This window comes from Carassius auratus, chromosome 9 (assembly GCF_003368295.1).
Source record: "Carassius auratus strain Wakin chromosome 9, ASM336829v1, whole genome shotgun sequence".
Taxonomy (NCBI): Eukaryota; Metazoa; Chordata; class Actinopteri; order Cypriniformes; family Cyprinidae; genus Carassius; species Carassius auratus.
Genome location: NC_039251.1, coordinates 13,100,291 through 13,118,077, shown reverse-complemented (window position 1 = coordinate 13,118,077; position 17,787 = coordinate 13,100,291). Strand labels below are relative to the sequence as shown.

The 17,787-nt window shown below is 37.9% G+C and overlaps 1 pseudogene; it reads left to right on the top strand.

Annotated features, from left to right (window-relative positions):
* The window catches only part of LOC113108037 (low-density lipoprotein receptor-related protein 1B-like), a 109,074-nt pseudogene extending 92,046 nt beyond the window's left edge, over nucleotides 1-17,028 (top strand).
* The last annotated feature ends 759 nt before the right edge of the window (nucleotides 17,029-17,787 follow it).

The following is a 17,787-nucleotide window of genomic DNA, read 5'->3' as shown; positions in this document are numbered from 1 at the left end:
ATTAAACTTGAACATAATATGAGAGAAATGTGCCCTCATATCTTAATTAAGGACATATCTTGTTTTTTTCCTGACAGACATATGTCATCACCACTGCGTCCATTCCCAGGCCTGCACACTGTCCAGCTCCGGACACGTTGAATGCGTGTGTCCGCCTCGCTATGAAGGCATCAAGTGTGATGTCGACAAGTGCCTGCGGTGCCATGGAGCACCATGTATTATTAATGGAGATACAGGAGATGTGGCTTGCAAGTTAGTTGCTTTTAATGTCTCTGAAAATGATTTATGTGATGGCAAACATATTTGAAAATAGTTGTTATTTTTTACAGTTCAGTTTAGTGGTTTTATTGCATTGTATTATTAAACACTTCACATAAAAAAAAATATTTTCAATCTGAAGCAAATTAAGTACAGAACTAATGTTGTGCAGATGTATATTTCTATTCAGAATAGTAATTGTAAGTAGCTGAGAATGATTCAACGCCTAATTCATATATTTTATATATATGATCAAAAATGCAGTAAAAGCAGCAGTAAAGTGAAATATTATTCCAATCTCAAATAACTGTTTGCTATTTTAATATTGCAAACATGTTTGAATACAGTCATTGTTTGTACAGTTCTGTTTGGTAATTTAACTAGTACAGAAAATACACACTTCACCTTTAAAATAATTCTACATCTAAAGCAAATTTAATCAATCAAAAAATACAGTAAAACCAGTAATAAAATATTATTGCAATTGAATATATATATATATATAGATATACATATATATTAATATTGCAAGCATATTTGCATACAGTTATTATTTTTGCATTTCTATGTGGCGATTGAATTGGTACTGAAATTACACACTTAACCTTTGAAAGTCATTCATCATCTAATGCAAATTAAGTACAAAATGGATTTTATGCCATTTATTTCTATGCATTCAGGAAAAAATAATTCTATTCAAGACAATGAAGTTCCAGTAACTCCAGTGACATTTAAGTAGCTCAAAGTAATATAAAGCCTAATTTATAGAACTTATTATTTATTAAGTTCACACAGAAATGACTCCTCAGTTTATGCCACATTTTTAGCTTTTCCAATTTATTGTCATTCTGCTAGCTGTACCAGTGGTCGAATCGCCTCAAGCTGCCAGTTGTGTGATGGGTACTGCTATAACGGAGGCACCTGTCATCTGGACCCCGACACCAGCCTTCCCTTCTGCCAGTAAGAATGACTAAGTGCCTCCTTTTGTCCACATTCCAATACTCAGCTATTAGGCCCACAGAGCACATAACCATGGAAGTCTTACCATTCATTTAGAAAGGTTGTACAGATGTCAGGGACTCATAGGTTTGCCATCAATGGGGCCCAAAATTACCTCAGTGGGGGGCTCTACACTGGCAATTAGTTTGACAGACTTAAAAAGCACAGAGAAATAATGAGGGCAAGCTCTTGTGTGGCTAAAAGCCTACATTTTGGTTAAAAATCTAATTACATCAAGCCTCAAAGCTATTTCTTCAGTATGCCTTTTTGTTGTTAATATTGCTGAAGTAAAGTGTGGATTTAATAAACTACTATTCAAAAGTTTGGAGCCAGTTTTTTTTATTATTTTTTATTTTTTTATCTGAAATAAATATTACATGCTCACAAAGGCTGCATTTATTTGATCAGAAATACAGTAAAACAGTAATATTGTGGCATATTATTTCAATTTAAAAAAAAACTTTTTTCTGTTTAATATCTAAAAATGTGATTTATTCCTTTGGTGGCAAAGCTGAATTTTAACGGCCATTACTCCTGTCTTTAGCATCACATTATCACTCACAAATCATGTATTGAGTTGATGCTCAAGTAACCACTCTTATGAATTATTAATCTTTGATTAATAGAAAATTTAATATCATTTTTTGAAATAGAAAATACATTAATCTTTTGATAATATAAAGTTTAAGGGTGTATAATTTTTATATCAATGATCACTAATGAAATACTAAACATAAAGCTGAAATTACTGACTGTTGATTCAGGCCACAAATCACATAAAAGGGTCCTCTATGTGTGGGAAGTCTGATTAAAACTGTAAAATCCTGAATGTTTTTTGAGCTGTCATCCTTGGTTTTGTCGTCAGGTGCAGCAGTTGTTTTTTTTTTTTCTTTGATAAAGACGAGGTTAGGCTCACACTGACAGGATGTCCACCCTGTGGACTTGTGTATACGGGGACGCCATCCTGAGAACAGCTGGAATCCTGATTTGTTTGGTTTGGCAGGCAAGAATGGATACATTTTGAAACCCTGATGATTTGTTGTTTTGTCAAGAATAAATTTGCTTTTCCTTTGCGAGATCAGGAACAGGTGAAGGCAGGACACCATGTGTTTAGAAGTAGTAAGGCCACGAAGCTTTCAGATATGACCAGCAGGGAAAAAAAAAATATTCATGTGTCCCTCACACTTTGATTTTAGAGATTTCTGTAATATTCTAAAATATTTAGGACATAAAAAGACTTTAACAACTTTACTCTAGGGCTCCATATTTACATTGTTTGTACATTTTTTAAGTAATACTTTAAATATGTATTAATATATTTATTCATCACAATACAGTGTATATATATATGTCACGGTTTTCGCTGCCTGAAGGAACACGGAGCTGAGGATAAACGAAATAAGGCTTTTATTATATCCAACACAGGAGATATCCAACATGGAGCACAGAGGTAGGCACACGTTAGTAGCAAATGAAGAGACCCGACAAAACAGAACTGAAAGGACAAGGCTTATGTACAGCGGATAATGGGGAAACACAGGTGGATGGAATCACTAAATTAACACACATGAGGAAGAGAATAGACACACCTGGGAACTAATCAAACCAAAACACGGAAAGACAGAAACTGGGTCACGGGCAAAAACACACTAAATGAGTCCAGGTGTGACAGTACTCCCCCCTCCCGGTAGGTGCGTCCTCGCACCGTAGAAACAACAGGGGGAGGCGTGGGTGGGAACTTGGGAGGAGGTTCCGGTGGAGGACGGACTCCCAGGAGGGGGCCAGCAGACAGGGACCACAGAAGGAGGAGCCAGGGAGGAGACGGAGGAAGGAGCCAGGGAGGAGACAGGAGCAGGAGGAGCCAGATGGTCCACCAGAGACCAGCCAGGACGGAGATCCAAGGTGGAGTCGACGGCGGGAGGAGCCATGGTGAAGGAAGGGTCGACGACACCAGGGGGCCGACAGGCGGAGACTGCACCGGTGGGTGAGGAGCCCAAGATGGAGCAGCACAGCCGCAGAGCCAGGGGGACATCGAGGTTCCGGAGGGCCTAGGTGGAGCAGAAGGCTCAGGCGACCAAGGCGGAGGCGGGGTCCTGGCAGACCGCTGTGGAGCCGGAGTGACCGAGGATGGAGGTGGAACTGGAGGGAAGGAGGAGCCTGACAGAGCCGGAGGGATGGAAAGACGAGGTGGAACCGGAGGAGTGGAGTCCCGAGGCGGCGGATGGTCGACGACTGACCAAGGTGGAGCCGGAGGGACGAGGGAGCCCGGTGGAGCAGGTGGGATGACAGGCCACGGTGGAGACGAGGGAGCTAAGAGCCAAGGCGGAGCCGCTGGGTCGAAGGACCGAGGAGGAGTCCAGGGCTCGGAGGCTGGAGGCGGAGACAGGGCCTTAACACGCCAAGGCGGAGCTGGAGACTGGCAGTCCAGCGGCAAACCACCGCACCCCGATGGCGCGGACTGAGGGTGAGCTGCAGGACTGACTGGCACCAGCAGGGATGACGAGGAACTGGCTGGTCTAGGAGGAGGAGAGAGGAGAAGGATGGGAGGAAGGACAGGAGGATCAGGACTGGACGGAACCAGCGAAAGTGGAGCAGAGGGACCAGCAGGTCCTGGAGGAGGTGGGAGAGGGAGGCCGGGAGGGAACACAGAAGATACAGGGCTGGGCGGAACCAGCGGAGAGACAGAAGATTCAGAGCTGGGCGGAACCAGCGGAGACACAGAAGATTCAGAGCTGGGCGGAACCAGCGGAGACACAGAAGATTCAGAGCTGGGCAGAACCAGCGGAGAGACAGAAGATTCAGAGCTGGGCGGAACCAGCGGAGACACAGAAGATTCAGAGCTGGGCGGAACCAGCGGAGAAACAGGAAACTCATGGCTGGATGGAACCAGCGGAAATGGAGCAGAGGAAATGACTGGAGGAGGTAGGAGTGGGAGACTGAGAGGGTATACAGGGGAGTCAGGGCTGGACGGAACCAGCGGAGAAACAGGAATATTAGGGATTACCTCCATAGACCAGTCCATCAGATCCAGAACTTGCTCCATATAACTTTCAGAGACTGCATACAGCTCACCCTCAGTCGCAGGAGTGTGGGCAGGGCTTTCCTCCACGCCCTCGATCTCCACGAGGACTCCCACGATGCACGGTGTGGCCGGCTCACACACCTGGTCAGTCACGCTCTCGAGATCCTGTTCCCTGTCAATGGATTGCTCGGGCTCTGCGGCTGCGTTGGGCTCTGGCTCCGTGTAGCGAGTTGGTGGCTGGCTGGTCTCTGGGTAGGGAGTGGGACTGGCGAGATCCTCTATGGGGCTGACGGTGAAAGATGAGCCATTTCTCGCCAGAGTCCACTCCACGTATGCGGCGAAATCCTCCCGAGGACCATCTTCGGGCGACAACGCTCTGCACTTGGAGTTCAGGCTGGTGTTGTAGAAGGTGCAGAGCGCGTCGTCTGGGTAGCTGGTGGCATTAGCTAATAGAAGAAACTGTCTGGTATGGTCCTCGAGAGAACGTCCTTCCTGCTTCAGCAGGAGGATGAGGAATTCGGGACGATAGAGGGGATCCGTAGAAACTAAGAAAAGAAAAGACTGTGAAAAAAAGAAAAAAAAAACGGAGGGAAAGACACGCGGTTTTAAACTTTCTTTTTTGGGTCGGGTCTTCTGTCACGGTTTTCGCTGCCTGAAGGAACACGGAGCTGAGGATAAACGAAATAAGGCTTTTATTATATCCAACACAGGAGATATCCAACATGGAGCACAGAGGTAGGCACACGTTAGTAGCAAATGAAGAGACCCAACAAAACAGAACTGAAAGCACAAGGCTTATGTACAGCGGATAATGGGGAAACACAGGTGGATGGAATCACTAAATTAACACACATGAGGAAGAGAATAGACACACCTGGGAACTAATCAAACCAAAACACGGAAAGACAGAAACTGGGTCACGGGCAAAAACACACTAAATGAGTCCAGGTGTGACAATATATATATATATATATATATATATATATATATATATATATATATATATATATATATATATATATATATATATATATATATATATATATATATATATATATATATATATATGAGATACAGTATAAAATGCTGACAAGGCCTGAAAAGCAGTTTCAGTACCATAGCTTCTGTTGTATTTCTTCTTGGTTTTAGTTCTAACATTTTTATTTAAATTTCCAGTTGTCTACATGTTGTTTTTATTAATATTTGACGTTCAGCATATAATATACGCTGAATAAGCTGCAGCAGCCTAATGCAAAACTAAATCACTCCCATTATAATCAATGAATTGCAAATTGAGTGTGGAAGGTTATGTACACCAGTGCACTCTTAAATTTCCACAATAATTTTTAATTGCCAGTGTTAAATGCCAGTGAAATGCTCATACTGTTAAACCCTGCTTTCAAATCTCTGTGGATCATATGGTCCTGTTTTCTTGATTTGCTATTACTGTGTTGTGTGCATTTGTAAAGACCCAAATAAATTGTTAAAGAGACATGATTTCATGTACAGTTTGCACCTCGTGTCCATCTTGTCCTGTGCAAGATATTTACAGTTATCAATCGTTTCCTTCCCATCAGATTTTATTAGCTACAAACACAGATTGCGACAAAATTCATAAAACTGAGTCACAGGAAATGTATGGAATGATGGATCTGTATCTGGCAAGAAGTCATGATAGTTGACCTAAAATGAATATAATTTATCATATCCTAGAGTCATATATATATATTTGCAAAGGAACAGTTCTTTCCTTTAAAGCACACCTATATACCTTTAAGATGCTCTGACATGAAGGAAACATAACAAAGCATGTTTCAACACAGAATATTCTCCAGAATACAATCAGATGATTTCTTATTAAATTATGGGAATAAAAGTATGGGAAATCATAAACATTATCATTTCTCTTACAGTTTATTGGGTCTACACTGAATAAAACAACTTTATTTTGAAGATGGTTTTGAGACGTCCAATTTTATCACTGTCCTATCTTGATTTCTGCGATTAACTCATCTGTCAGCATCAAAACCTGAGATTGGCCCAGGCTAAGACTTCACTTCTCTATCGCTCTTCTTCGGCTCATTCTCCATTCCAGTGAAATCATAAACTCCTGAATCATTAGGGGTTGTAAGGGTTTTTGGTCATTATACTGTACAGTCATGAAAATTACAAAAATCTGAGAAAGTTTCTTTAGTGAATATGTTCTCAAATATTTGATCAGCTAGACCTTGCTCATATGTAGAGAAAAAATGTGATGGCATCAGTCTGTCTATTAATAGTCTTCAGACATATAGAACTTAAATGCCACCCAGCAATCCTTTACAGTAAACATGAACAGATCATTGAAAAGTCATGGAAATTCATGGGTGTGGGAACCTTGAATCCTAGAACCCCTGGAGTGAATATTTTTGAAAAGCATTATAGCTCATTTAATTTAATGGTCATAAAACACAACGGATCCTGAAAATATAAGTAAGAAATAGAGACCAGATACTTGCTGCTACTCTACAGATCATGCATATTTCTTCTCAGTTCTTCGCTCTAATTTCACTTCTCACTGTGCTCACGTCACTGCGATGTCTTGCAGCTGCACGGCAGGGTTCAAGAACCAGCGTTGCGATGAGCTGGCCAATCCCTGCGATTACTACTGTCAGAATGAAGGAATATGCACAATAACTGCCCTTAACAAACCTCGATGCAAGTAGGTCCCACTGTTCACCTGATTCAGCTGCCTCATCTCCACCAGACTCCATCCATCCAGTTGATTTAACGTCCTTGCTTTCCCACTGTCCACTTCCCATGATCCTACAGCATGATCCTGGAGAACACACATCCCATACTGTGCAAACTCTCCACACATATTTGATTCTCTCATTTGTTCTGCATTTGTTTGGGATCTGTATACTTTTTGTCTGTTTAATTTGTCTAAAATCCTGTACAGTCTCAACTTAGGGAGGAGTTAATATACAGTTAAATAATAAAAAAATGTCCGCAATGTCTGTAAAATAGTGTACGGTTTTAATGTGAATGATCCAGTCTTCACCCTCATATCATCCGCTGATAAACAAACATCAAACATCTGTTTAATCATAAACATGACCCCCGCTGGACCGCTTCCAATTACAAATAAGATGATTCTTGACTTTCTTTCTGCTTTACTGCTCATCATCTAATGAGTGTCTTCAGTTTGTTTGCATGTTTGCCTATGCTTAAAGTGATAGTCCACCTAAAGCTGACAAATAAATGTATAAAAGTTAAAAATAAAAACATTATACAATAATTTAAAAGCACCAAGACTGCATTTATATTTTAAATCGGTATGTTTTATTATTTTAATATTATATGTTATGTATATTGGTTTTGTTTTGTATTAAAGTGTTTGTTCACCCAAAAATGTTATGCCCATGTTTCACTCACCCTCAAGGCAAGCTAGGTGTATATAATTTTCTTCTTTCAAACAAATCCAATCAGAGTCATATTAAAATATTTTTCCTTGCTCTTCCAAGCTTTATAATGGCATGGGTGGGTGTTTTTGTTCAACAGTCCAAAAGTAGTCAAATAAAGCGCATCTTTCCATACTAAAATGTGCCTCACATAGCTCCGGAGGTGACTAATGGCCTCCTGTAGCGAATCGATGTTATTTTGTAAAAAAAAAAAAAAAAACATATAAAAAAACAATATAAACAGTTCTGTGTAACTTCTGAACGTCATCCGCAGCGAATGGCTTCTGCTTACAAGAGTTAAGAGACGTGAAAGAAATTTTAAATATGGATATTTTTCTTACATAAACACATTGATTTGCTACAGGAGGGTTAGGGCCTTTATTCACCTACCGAGCCATGTGAGGCATGTTTTAAAATGGATGGATGCACTTTATTTGACTACTTTTGAACTGCTGAACAAAACATCCACCCATGCCATTATAAAGGTTGGAAAGTTGGAGCAAAGAAAATGTTTAATGTAACTCTAATTGATTCGTACATTTTTGGGTGAAATAACCCTTTAAGGCTTTGTATGAGTAAATGAGGACATTTTGAAATTATGAGTTATATTATTGGGTGAACTATTCCTTTAATTAGAATTTAGGCCTGTGTCTGTTTAAACTCACCTGTAAAACTCTTTTTAATTTGAAAATGTCAGCCATTTGTTCATTTTTCTGACTTGCCTTCTGTTTGTTTTGACTCTGTTGTTTTAAATTAGATGCTCAGCTAATTGGTCAGGGACGCAGTGCGAGAGGCCGGCCCCCAAGAGCAGCCGCTCTGATAACACAGCTGGAGGTGAGCAATGAAGAGAGCTTTCACACTTTATAAAGAGCTCTACCCTACTAATTTAATAAGGATTCAGTCCTTGAATTATTAAAATGAAAAGATACGTTATTTCATCAGTCAAACGACATCTGAATATACATCTGGGCTTCGTGTTAAATATTGGTTTAATATCTTTTCAGCTGCAGCAGTGTTTATTTAATTTCGCTTTGATGGAGTATCTAATAATTTCCTGTTCCACCTGCATAGACACCTGGGGAAATAGACTTAATAGTGGCTTTTGCCTCTGGCTTTTTTCTTGTGTGAAACAGGAAGTATAGCTATCATTGTGCCATTGGTCCTGCTGGTCATTTTGATTGCTACGGTGGTTACAGGTGTATGCATCTGCAGGAGACGACAAAGGTACTTTTTGGAACTTTTTTGTGCCATAAATTGATTTATATCATAATAAATTTATGTTGACGTGTATATATATGTGTATGTATATATATATATATATATATGTGTATGTGTATATATATGCTGGTCATATAATTAGAATATCGTAAAACGTTGATTTATTTCACTAATTCTATTCAAAAAGTGAAACTTGTATATTATATTCATTCATTTAACACAGGCTGATATATTTCAAATGTTTATTTCTTTTAATTTTGATGTTTATAACTGACAACTAAGGAAAATTCCAAATTCAGTATCTCAGAAAATTAGAATATTGTGAAAAGGTTCAATATTGAAGACACCTGGTGCCACACTCTTATAAGCTAATTAACTCAAAACACCTGCAAAGCCTTTAAATGGTCTCTGATTTTAGTTATGTAGGCTACACAATCATGGGGAAGACTGCTGAGTTAACAGTTGTCCAAAAGAGGACCATTGACACCTTGAACAAGGAGGGCAAGACACAAAAGTTCATAGCAAAAGAGGCTGGCTGTTCACAGAACTCTGTGTCCAAGCTACACTCTAAAAACTGCTGGGTTGAAAACAACCCAATTTGGGTTATTTTGACAACCCAGCGCTGGGTCAAAAAGGGACGAACCCAGCGCTGGGTTGTTTTAACCCAACCAGTTGGGTTATCATATTTAACCCAGCCTGCTGGGTTGCCTTTTTTATGGTTTAAAATGACTATATTGCAGGGTTTAAAAAACAGAGCGGGTGTTTTTTTTATCACTGTATTTCAGAAGGAAAACTACTGTATTTAGAAAATGTTCGATATCATTTCGCATGCGCTTGATAAGGCAGCGTTTGTGAGCTCAGTACCGCTCTGCAGCCGTTACCGGAGAAACCTACCTCTCCCGCTCTTAGCGCCTCCTGCTGGCAGAAAATAAACTCGCAGAGTGCAGCCATGTGGGGAAACAATGCATTTCTACGTTAAAATTAACCCAAATTGAGCTAGGCATTAAACCTACAAATGTTGTTCATTTTAAATATCACTTTTACACACAAATAATAATTACCAAAAGGAAAATATTTATTAAAAACAAGAGAAAAGTCAAAAAGTAACATGTTAGAAGAAATGCAGAAAAGGATGGCATTAACAGCTACAGAGTTCATAAACAAAGCATTGAACATTTGATGAATATAACTTAAGATCAAATTGGACTTTGTTCAATTGTATATATTGTATAAAAATATACAAAAACACATACAATAAATTTACAATTAGGTTTTTTTTCCAACTATTCTGGCATGACAGTACACAAATAAATCACAACATTAACTTTGATATTATAACCTTTAACAGACGCATGTGTGTGTGTGTGTGTGAGAAAGAATGTGAGCAGGTGTATGAATGACAGAGTGTAAACTTTTCTACTAAACAACACAGAAAAAGCATTTAACTTTTTTTTTTAACAAATTATACACTTACAGTTTGTTTCATAGTCCATGAATACAGATCATGCATCACAGTCAATTTTCATTATCTCTTTAGCATAACTGATGTAATCATGAAGAAACCCCATCAGCACAGCATCTGACATCTTCTACATCATCCAGGGCAGCGTCCTCCTTTAAAACCACTGCTGTTTAGGGGAAAGAAGATTCTCCTCTCTGACCAGGATTCATCCCAGTCACCGCCTGCTCTTCATCAGTGGCCTAAGAGAAACACATTTGAAAAAATTAAACATTTAATTAAACTATCGATTTTCAGGTAGAGGTGTATTCACATCCGTAAGGATAGGTAAATAATCGGTTTTAAAGTTTCAACACTTTGTGCGGTTGTTTAATGTCTCAGTCCACCACAGCGCTCCAGAAGTCTATAATGGCAGCACTAGTGTGAGGACATGCGAGATTGTTTGAATAAATATTGCTTTCAGAAAGCTTCTTTACTGAAACATTAAAACAGACATGACATTCACATACCTCACAATATTCACGTACGTGGAGGGCTGCTCTTTAAACCGTTAGTTCACCAAATAATTAAAATGTTTATAATTTACTCTCCCCATGTTTTTCCAGACTCATACAAACTCTGTTCATTTTTTGGAAAACATATGAATATATTTTATATTCTCTTTTTGTGTCCTCCATTGCTGGTCTGGGAGACCAATATTTTATTTTGAACATACATGTTTGCTATCATATAATTTAAGATGTATTCATATATAAATATCAGAATTTACTTCTACAATAACTCTATATTTATGAAGCTTGAAAATACTGATTATCTAAACTATAAATGGATTAACAAATATTATGAGAAAACTAAAAATATATTAATTTATGTTGTAAAGACAGACAAAAGTCTTATAGGTTTGGAATGACTTGAGGGCAAGTAAATTATTTTTTGTGTGAACTTTACCTCTAAGAGCGAAGACCAAGAATAATGACTCTCCAAATCAGACAACTCCAAAGTTGGTTTGAGTTCTGCAATGAAAAACACAGACATCAATGGTCTTAATGAAATGAGCACATAATCACACTGTTGCTGCATCAAAATGTGAAGTAAACTGGCAGGAGACAACAGAAAAATTTATTTTCTAAAAATAACTTACATAAAATCTCAAGGGAATGATGATCTCCCATGTCTCTTGCTTTTAACATCTACAAAAACAAAAAAACAAACATTATTTTACTCTTAGTAAAAAAACAACAACTGATAACATGAAATTATGAAGTTTACTTGCCTTAAACGATCTTTCCCTCTCTTATCTTCAGAAGAAGCTGAGAAAACCACCTCCTCACACAAGCAGACTTGTGTGTCCTTAACTCCAGTTAGTTTGAGTTCTGCAAAGAGGGACATCAATGGTTTCAATAAAATATTAACATATACATACATACATATATAAAATCACACTGTTTTTGCATCAAAATGTGAAGTTAACAGGCAGGACACAACAGAAACAAATTTTCTAAAAAAAAAAAGTTATAATAATTTAACTTACATCAGTCTCAAAAGAATGAAGTTATCTTGTCTCTGGATTTCAACATCTAAAAAAACAACAACATTATTTTAGTCTTAGTAAAAATAAAGATAACGATGTTATTCTGAAGTTTACTCTCCTTAAACCGTCTGTCCCTCTCTTCAGAAGAACACCTCCTCCTCATCCTCACACAGGTCTGTGACTCCTCACACAAACAGCTTCTGTGTCTTTAACTCTCAGCGCGAGGACAATGAAGACAGGAGCTGGACAAGTCTGAAACATTACATGTAAAACATACTTTTAACAGTTACCACTTCAACAGCCTCAAAATAATTATGCTAGTCTTTACTACACAATGCCGTTTCCTTTAGAAGACAAACAAACATTCAGTTTAACCGCGAAAAAAAAAGACAAATTCACATGAGCGTAACCGTGACCATAACCGTCTGTTAACGCCTCAAAGAGAACAGATAATGTAAAATCTTATGTAAATATGACAAAATACATTCACAGACGTTATATTAAAAGTACATCAACGTTACATGAGGCAGTTAAGACCTCCGTGTCCGAGGCGAAAACCGCGTCCGTTTTTTTTTTATATAACGTTAGATATAACGTTAAGCTCCTTTGTTTCCGCCTTTCATAAAACCTTCCGCCTTTCATACAACCGGGTAAACAATAAAAGATAACTTTACATTTTGAATATTTAACGTTACTTACCATAGTCTTTCACTCGCTTCTCGCTTCTATCACGCTGAGAAAATGGCGGCTGCTCGCACTGGAGAGACGTACGATTTTGACGTGACGTGCGTGCTCTCCTTCACGTCCGCGTCCTCAACCCACCCCCGCTGGGTTAAAAAAGATAGTTATTTTCAACCCAAACTTGGGTTAAAACATCCCAAAGTCCTATCCAACGGCCTCAACCCAGCAGTTGGGTTGAAAAAACAACCCAGCGTTTTTTAGAGTGTAATTATTACAGATGTGAAGGGAAGGAAAAGATGTGATATAATAAAGTGTACAAGCAATAGGGATAACCGCATCCTGGAGAGGATTGTGAAACAAACCCATTCATAAATGTGGGGGAGATTCACAAAGAGTGGACTGCAGCTGGCTACAATAACCACTATGCACAGACGTATGCAAGACATGGGTTTCAGCTGTCGCATTCCTTGTGTCAAGCCACTCTTGAACAACATACAGCGTCAGAAGGGTCTCGCTTCAAAAAGGACTGGACTGCTGGACTGGACAAAGTTATGTTCTCTGATGAAAGTAAATTTTGCATTTCCTTTGGATATCAGTGTCCCAGATTCTGGAGGAAGAAAGGAGAGGCACACAATCCATGTTGCTTGAGGTCCAGTGTAAAGTTTCCACAGTCAGTGATGGTTTGTTGGTCCACTATGTTTTCTGAGGTCCAAGGTTAACACAGCCATATACCAGGAAGTTTAAGAGCACTTCATGCTTCCTGTTGCTGACCAACTTTACGGAGATGCAGATTTCATTTTCCAACAAGACTTGTCACCTGCACACAGTGCCAAAGCTACCAGTACCGTGTTTAAGGACCATGGTTTCCCTGTTCTTAGTTCGCCAGCAAACTCGCCTGACCTTAACCCCATAGAAAATCTATAGGGTATTGGGAAGAAGAAGATGCGATATGCCAGATCCAAAAATGCAGAAGAGCTGAAGGCCACTATCAGAGCAACCTGGGCTCTAATAACACCTGAGCAGTCTCACAGACTGATCGACTCCATTCAGTGCCGCATTGCTGCAGTAATTCAGACAAAAGGAGCCCCAACTAAGTATTGAGTGCTGTATATGCTCATACTTTTCATTGTCATACTCTTTAGTTGGCCAATATTTCTAAAAATCCTTTTAAAATTTTATGAGATACTGAATTTGGGATTTTCTTTAGTTATCAGTTATAATCATCAAAATTAAAAGAAATAAACATTTAAAATATATCAGTCTGTGTGTAATGAATGAATATAATATACAAGTTTCCCTTTTTGAATGGAATTAGTGAAATAAATCAAGTTTTTGATAATATTCTAATTATATGACCAGCACCTGTATATGTGTGTGTGTGTATATATATATATATATATATATATATATATATATATATATATATATATATATATATATATATATATATATATATATATATATATATATTATTTACCTTGAATTTAATTTATTTTATTATTTATTATATATGAGAAATCATTTGTTTGAAATAATGATGAAAATATTAAATATACAAAATAGACAAAAAAAATGTAATGTTGTATATGCATACAGACTGATGCATTATTTTTCTGTTGCATCACCTCCTGCTGTTATTTTTAGCCTGATTTGCCTTTTAATGTCGTTTTAATCATGTTAATTTGACAGCCTTAGTTATAAGCCACTTTGTATTTTAAAATGCATGTTCAAAAATGCACAGCCCATAAAAACAAACAGTCTCTCCAGACATATGCAGCTGTTTCAAGTGCTTCTCTGTCGCAGGGGGAAACGTGTACAACGGCAGCCCATAACTAATGGAGGCATTAATGTGGAGATAGGCAATCCATCCTACAACATGTATGAGGTGGACCATGACAACCACGCAGATGCCGGAAGCCTTCTCAAACCAAATTTCACACTTGATCCCCAAAAGGTTTGTATTTGGCATTTTTAATACCCGTAATACAAGAAATCTCTGAGGTTGATAATGTAGATCCATAAAGATCAGTGTGGTAGATCCAGAAAGAACATGTTTCTGTTCTCTCCTGAAAAATATCTGTTGAATAAATCACTTGTAAATATGTAATATTAACTATAGCTTTACATCGGGGCTTTTATCTTTTGCCTGCATCCTCCCACCCAATGAAAAATACTCACTGCTCCTGCAATTTCTTTTACCTTGAGAGTTTGCCTCATTAAAGCTGCAAACATGATATTTTTTTTTACCCTTGCACAGAAATAACTCTGACATCTGTTTCTAAAGTCTAATGCCTCTTACACACAATGCTATATTGCCAGTAACAATACTGCTTTGTCCTGACTGTTTGTTTCATGCTATGAACATTTTTTCTGTCAAAATTTGTCTTAACAGCAGCGTTTACATAGATGTTGTTTTAGTGACAATGACGTTCTAAATGTCGACTGCATGCTGGGGCAACTGTGTGTGTTCCAGGGCTGGTGTGTAAAATCCAGTGACCCTTGCACGCTGAATATTCACTCTGTCCCTAAGGAAGTAATACCTGGACAGGTGAACACCTTGGGCTTATTTGTCTCAATTATTTGACTTGAGTATCAGTCATTCTAAATTACATTTTTGCATGCATCTGTTGTGTGCAGTTTGCACATGTCATTGTGATAGAATTTGCATGGCTTTTAAGCTCAACTTCCGTTTGTTGTTTTTTTTTCCTCGTTTTTAGTGGTTGATTTATGCAGGTGGTAAGGTTGATGGGGTTGTGAGTGACAGTTATACAATATTTATCATCCTTTGCTGACATTAGCATGTCACTATACGCATGATTAAATATGCTTTTCAAAGCACCAATCCAAATGATGCTACAGAAACCATATTTGACTCCTGCTGCAGTGGAAGCAACTCCTTGAACCAACTTTCAAAAATCTTGCACAACTTGTTTTCAACTTATTTAATTTTTGTAGTATTTTTTAATTAATTATTCATTTTAAAACAATTTATGTTTATTCATGTATGCTTTCCTTTAAATTCTGCCGTTTTTTCTTTTTTTTTTAAGAGTACAAATCTAAATTTTCCACAATTCTCTCTCCAAACAGCCAATGAACTACTCCAATCCGATGTATGCGAAGATGTACCTCGATGGTCAGAACTGTCGCAAACCAGTCATCAACATTGACGAAAGGAGAGAGCTACTCCCAAAGAAACTTGAGGGGACGATTCGAGAAACCGCCGCATAGCCTGACTACACTTTGTACTCTTTTTTTACTTAAATGTACAAAATGTATAAAACACGAGGAAAACAACAATTTTTCTATTTCCTATCAGGTTCCAGATAGCTTGTTTATATTTGGTTTCTTGGCACCATCAGCATTACGCCTTCATATCTACTGCGATATTTGGAGATATACTTGTCCATTTATTTTTTTTAGCGTTTTTGTTGTACTGCACATGTGATACACAACTGCTCATTTGCACATTGTGGACAGTTAACAAAACTACAATAGCTGAATTTAGTTTTTTTTTTTGTTTGTTTGTTTCTTTCTTTCTTTCTTTTTAATTGGTGTGTTCATTTCTTCCTAAATTTTAAGTACATTGCCTTTGGGCATCATGACAGCTTTGCCTTTTTATTTTTCTTTCTAGTGTTTACTTCACATCACACTGTGAAAATTTTCATTTCCTTATACTATTAACCTCATTTATCATATTTAATTATGCTAGAAATGCCATATTTGTGCCACTATAAGGGTTTTTATTATATTCATGTAACATTTTCTTCTTTATTTTCCCCGCTTTCTTCCACCACATAGGGCTACACAAGTCAACTGCTTGACTACAGTCAGTTCTCATTGAAGAATTGAGTTTATATCGGTCCAGTGTTGTTTACTTTTGCTTCATGATGTGATTTTTCATTTCCACCACCCAGATAAATGCTGCAATTATAAACCATGTTTATGAACCCTACCAACCATGTGGCTGCTGGGAAAGCTCTGAAAAGAAATCTTGACCAAGTGCAGTCTGGTCTATGGCTTGACGACATTTTTGCAGAGCTGATGTCAGTTTGATGGTCATTAAACTACAGTCTGGTAGTTTGAAAGAAGACTGTGGAAGAAAAAGCTACTTTTCTGCTACTTTGCCTGCTTAAAGCTACATTTGAGCTCAGCAATACAACTACAACGGCTTCATTAAGCAAATTAAAGCTGACAAAATTGACTTCATCGCTGTTAGACAATAGACCTAGGACAAGATATCATGTATAGGTCACAGATTGCTCTTGATATGCCATGGATCAAACTTAATGTTACATGGGAATTTTAGAGATTGTGAATTAAAAAACGTTACAGGTTACTTTCAGATGGGATGCTACTAAGATACAACAGATTTTATAATTTTGTATTTGATTTATATGTCGTTTGGCTGCTTGTATTTTGGAAGAAAAAAAATGTATTAAATGTAAGTACTTTTTATATAAAAAGCAAATCAATATAAAATAAAGACATTTTATTTCCATTTCAAAAAGGATTGCTGTTTCTCTCTATAATTCTCTGCTTCATTCAATTCTAGCTTTGGTTTGAGTGACATTTCTTGCTTTGTATTTAGACAGAAGCTGGACAGTTTGAGATGTGAATCAGTAAGTTGAAGCTGGGGGTTCAGGTCTCAGTGTTGGCAGCAGTGAAGTCAGCAAGGATAATATTCACGTGTTAATTATCATTTGAAGCTATTTTAAACCTGCATGCAAAGACTGCAGTGAATGCATTTCCATGATACTGGGTGGCCATTACAAAACCTTTCCATGTGTAATTTATTCCGGCATGCACGTGGCATTGATGCTGCACATAATTCCCAAATTTTTTTGTACAGGATTGTGTTTAAGACAATAAGTCTTAAACTAGGGTGACATTATCAGGGTAAAATCCTTTAAATCCTTTTAATGAGGTAACAAAGCCAATTCCAAATGAAGACACGATTCCATGCTGAGTGCAAAGCTCCTTCATTTCCTATTTCCCATGTGTGCATTTCTTGAATTAGCAATGATTCTTGATCATTTCCATGGGTTTAATGTACTTCCTTTGAATACACACGGACACATCTGCAAAATGAGCGTGTGTTTGGGTGGTAATTTCTTTACTTGGAACAGAAGAACAAAAAATTTATATGAAGATGTTTTAAAATCAAGTACAAGACTTC